Source organism: Setaria italica, chromosome III (assembly GCF_000263155.2).
Source record: "Setaria italica strain Yugu1 chromosome III, Setaria_italica_v2.0, whole genome shotgun sequence".
In the NCBI taxonomy this organism is placed as follows: Eukaryota; Viridiplantae; Streptophyta; class Magnoliopsida; order Poales; family Poaceae; genus Setaria; species Setaria italica.
The window spans coordinates 29075164-29080640 of NC_028452.1; positions in this window are offsets into that span (position 1 = coordinate 29075164).

Consider the following 5477-nt stretch of genomic DNA (forward strand, 5'->3'; position numbering starts at 1 on the left):
CTCACTCCAGCTAAATCCGGTTCGATGCAAGCGCGAAACCTGTACTCGGCACAGCTATATGGCCGGTCCTCCTTCAATTGCTTGAAAGCTTGCACACCGCCATCAGGCCTTACACGGACTCTGATTGATCAAGCTAACTCACTGTAAGGAATCAAGACACACACGGGGACGTTGCCACGTGACACATATATATGTGTCTGGGGCAAGATGTGGAACTATCATCTCACCTACACATCCTCGGGTAGGATTAGGACCTATCTTCACCTAATAGATAGTATAGGAACATGTAGATGCAACGTGAGTTTTTATATTACTCGCTGATATGCTAGAGGATGGAGGATCGATGACCGATGAATGGATAAACAAGACCGATGTACACGGGACGATCTTGTCAGAATTCGTTGACCGATGAATGGATAAACAAGACCGATGCTTTCTTGGAACGGGCATTTGCAAGGATCAAAGGAGGAAGAGATACTTGGTGTCCGTGTAGCAAATGTGCAAACATGCGTCGGCAAACCAAGTTAGAAATGGGTAAACATCTTGTTAGGCACGGATTTACGTCAGACTATACCATATGGATCTACCATGGTGAAGTCGATCGTGGGAGGGACGAGGTCATCAGACAACGTATCGAGCAATATGATGATGATGCCGGGGTGGGAGACATGTTAGATGACTATCATGAAGCTCGTAGGGAGGAGGAGCCCGAGGCTACCGCAAAGGCGAATTACGACATGTTGTCTGCGGCACAGCAACCCCTTCACGGGCATACCAAGGTCTCTCAACTGGATGCCATTGCACGTATAATGGCCGTGAAGTCCCAGTTTAGCTTGAGTCGAGACGCCTTCGATATTATGTTGACAGTTTTTGGGAGCCTGCTCCCGGAGGGTCACATCTTGCCAAAGTCTATGTATGAGGCACAAAAACTTCTTCGTGCCTTAAGATGCCATACGAGCAGATACATGCTTTCCCGAAGGGATGCATCTTATTTAGGAAAGAATATGCGGAAGCCAAGTACTGTGTAAAGTGCGAATCATCTAGGTTCCTAGAGGTAGAATCTGGTGACGGTCAGAAGAAGCAGCTTGCAATCCCTGTGAAGATCCTACGGTACCTTCCCTTCATACCGAGGATCCAACGGCTTTACATGTGTGAAGATTCCGCGAAACAGATGACATGGCATAAAAACGGACGTCGATACAATGCTGACAAGCTGGTACATCCATCCGATGGTGAAGCCTGGACAAAGTTTGATGCCATTTATGATGAAAAAGCTCAAGAGGCTCGTAATGTACGTGTTGCGCTCGCAACAGATGGGTTCAACCCTTATGGAATGGTGGCTGCCCTGTACACATGTTGGCCTATGTTTGTTATCCCCCTGAATCTCCCCTCTGGTGTCCTCTTTCAGCGACAGAACATATTTTTATCGTTGATAATTCCAGAACACCCAGGGAATAATATGAGTGTGTACATGGAGCCTCTGATTGATGATTTGGTCCGTGCATGGGAGGAAGGGGTATGGACATATGACCGTGCTACAAGGACAAACTTCAAGATGCATATTTGGTACCACTACTCCCTGCATGACTTGCCGGCATATGGTATTTTCTGTGGCTGGTGTGTTCACGGGAAGTTCCCATGCCACGCGCGGGACAGGCCCTTTACTCCCGGTTGGTAAAAGCAACCGGGACTAAAGGGGACTAAAGTCCTACTTAAATTTTTATGCATGGCGCTTGAAATTTTCATGCATCACGTATGTACCCCGGCCCTTTTGTTAACCTTTAGTAGTTGAGACTTTTTTCTATAATGAAATCAACTAGTATTTAAACGAATAAAATTAGTAATTATACAATTACTATATATACACACAATTCAACTAGTATAATGAAATCAACTATATATACAAATCGATCTTAGCGCGTATTATATATAGAAATCAAACTATATATCTACAATCTTCCCATCGAGGTGTTGCTCGGAGCGTCTAAATATCGTCCATTGTAATAAAATTCTCCTTGGTGGATTTACCACCTCGTCCAATGAGACCTTTACATATTGCCGCTACTCTTTCTTTTCTTCAGGAGTCCTTGTTGAATATTTAACATCTATAATTTGGAAATATGTGAATGTTACACGAACAATTAAATATAAGGAGCTAGAAAATAATTAACTAGTAATAGTTTTATTTTACGTACTTTAAAGTTGTGCGGTGTCATCTTGAGTCCCTTGGGTCCCATAAAATTGTGCATGTGCTCACAGATGTAGTAGCCACATAGATTATTCCCGGGTTTTCCATCTTAAGCACTTCAGTGTGGAAAAAATAAGTTATGAAATATTTGTGTTATACAATGTACTAAATGTGCAGACTTCATACGTACCGGGAAGTGTGTGTTCGATGTAAGTTTTTCTTTGAATGGACCTTTGTGTGTCCTTATGAATTGTTTCCATGCGCTGCAGATTAGAATAATGAATAATATAGTGTAACAGGGATAAAATTTAGGAAACAAACTTTTGCATAGAGATAAAGGTCCAGAATTATTACAAGCCTAGCATGCCTTGCATGTCTTGGTACTCCACCGGATCTTTCCTCAACGAATCGAAGACAGTGATGTGGCTTCTTTCAGGCTCAATTATAATGAGGATCTAGTGGAAGCTACGTCCATAAAATATTCATGCATATTATAGCTAACTAACATTAATCAGGTAAGGAAAAAGAAAATAAAAGTAGACGGTATACACACAATTTTTGGTGATCATCTATCATGCGCTGCAACTTTGCTGCTTCCTTCTCAGTTTTGCAATCTTTGTGTGCATCTCGTAGCACCTGACCAAGGTCATTAGTAGGGCTAGTTTCTGCAAACTCATCTTCATCAACCTCGCCCATTGTAGTATCTGCAAAAGCTTGGCCTGCAACCCAGTCTGGAATGTTGTCATCCTCCTCCTCCTCCTCTCCGTATTCCATTACAACCCCTCTTTCACCGTGCTTGGTCCAAACCAAATAGTTAGGCATGAAACCGTATCTAAACAAGTGGTTGTGAATAGTCCTTCAGAAATCCTTTGAATAGTCCTTGTTATTGCATTAGAAGCATGGACAACATACGAACTCATTCTCTGGCTTCTTCGCTTTGGCCACTTCGAGAAAATAATGCAAGCCATCAATAAACACCTTGCTCCATCTGTCTGCATTATACATCCATTGCCAGTCCATCTGCATCATATTACACATGAAAATGGATTACGCGTGAAAATTGATTACGCATGAAGAAGGATTACACTTGAAAATGGATTACGCGTCAAAATGGATTACACTTAAAAATTGATTACACATGAAAATGGATTCACGATTGAAAGCATGTCAAACATTGTAGTGCAAATAATGCTGAAAGTTTAGTAATAGATACAAATACACATATTTAAATTAAAGATCCAAACAACATGATACAATACAACAAGCCATCCACTGGTTATTATCTAGGAGGACTTTAAGCATCCTTGGGTGGTGAAGACGAAGGTTCTGCTGACCCAGCCTCATCCTGTGGTTTATTTGTGTCGCCTGAAATGGTAGTACTAAGTGGACGTGAAACACCCGGGACTGACAGTGGAGCATAACAACCACCAAAAGGAGATTCTTGACCCGCTGCAACAGCTTCTTTATGACGTTTCTGCAAATAACGAAGCATTGCTTTCTCCAACGTGCTTATTTCCTTCGGCTTATCCTGAGGGTCAACTATGATTTTTCCCTTGCCGACAGAGGAATGACAATCGCCCCACCATTGCCACTTCCTCCAGTAGCAGAAGCCATCTATGTACAAAAATTCTTACCTTAGCACTGTAGAACTTGTCGAACTTGAAGACCGTGATCATCTCGGTGAGCATGTTCTCAACTGGGCAGCACCGTACTTCGTCATGGAAGAGCTTCAATTTTATGAGAAAGGGGACATAGTCTTCCACGATGTCTATTGCCGCTCTTTCTCGTAAAATTGAAGCTCCTCCTTGACGTCCATTGCTGCTCCACGGAGAACATGCTTACCGAGATGAATACGGTATGCCTGCAGAACTTGTTTAACTTGAAGACCTTGGTCATCTGGCGAGCATGTTCTCAACTGAGAGGCACCGCACTTCGTCATGGAAGAGGTTCGATTCTACAAAAAAGGGGACATGGTCAAAATGTTCGTATCCACTCTTTCTCGTAGAATCGGACCTCCTCCTTGACATACGTTGCTGCTCGGCGGAGAACATTCTCGCCGAGATGAACATGGTATGCAAGTTCAACAAGTATGGATTTGAAAAACCATATTGAATTTGATAAGATAAACCGTCTAGACAAGGTAGCATCATTCTTAAACCACTACAAGGATACATACTATATATGACACATCAATCTCCCTCACATTCTAGCTCAAAATACCTCTCAATTTTCTACTTCACATTCTAACAAATAAACTATCCATCTCCAAATCATAAATCAAAGTGTAACACGAGGATGAAGTAGCAAACCTTCACAACACTTGTGTTGGATGAGTGAAATTCCCACGAACATGAGGGAAAAAAATTCGGGCAGCACCTCCCTTGCTTCGGCACCACTGGAGAGTAGGTGAAGCTTAGCTCTGTTTCTTTGTGGTGGACTGGAACGGGCTGGAGGAGGAAGAAAGGCCTCTGTCTTGGTATATAGTGGGGATGAGTTTTTATCCCAGTTAAAAACTCCAACCGGGACAAAACGGAGCACCTTTTGTCCCGGTTGAAAGTTTACTCCTGGTTGGAGGCTTCAACCGGGACAAAAGGGTCAACCCGTCGACACCCCGGAACTAGTTGTTACAACCAGAACTAAAGGGGGTCCTTTAGTCCCGATTGAAAATACCAACCGGGAGTAAATCTCCCCTCCATTCTTGCCTACCGTGGCGCACCCCCTTTTCTCCTAGGCCTACTTTAAACTGGGACAAAAGGGGGCACATCGAATGTCAGTTCTCTACTAGTGAAATTAAATTGCGGGTACTATGGGCGGGTAAGGAAAAGCACGGTGATAAAAAAAATTCAGTTTTGGCGGAATCATTTTAGAACGTTGAAAAACATTGGTCTCCACCCCTCCTGTAAAACATTTTGATCTGGCAAGTAGGACCACTATGAGGAGGATGGTGGGACTAATCTAGGTGAGAATAGATTCAGGGAGCATCTGTCAAGCTTATGCATAACTAAATACAACAATCACAAGGTGGCAGCATCCATTATTTTTCGTAAGGCATAAATAACATCATCAACATTAATCATATGATATTAAGCTCAATGTGATGAACATCTCATTCGACACACACGCTAAAAACAAAATGGAAAACATGCTTACACTACCACAACTTGTGCATATGAAAAATGAGGAAGGGAGAAAGATATGCAAACAATGAGTGTGAATGTTTTTACTTATTTCATCTACTTCTCCCTTCTTCAATTGGCATTTTGTTCGTTACCCGGCTGTTGTTCTTCCA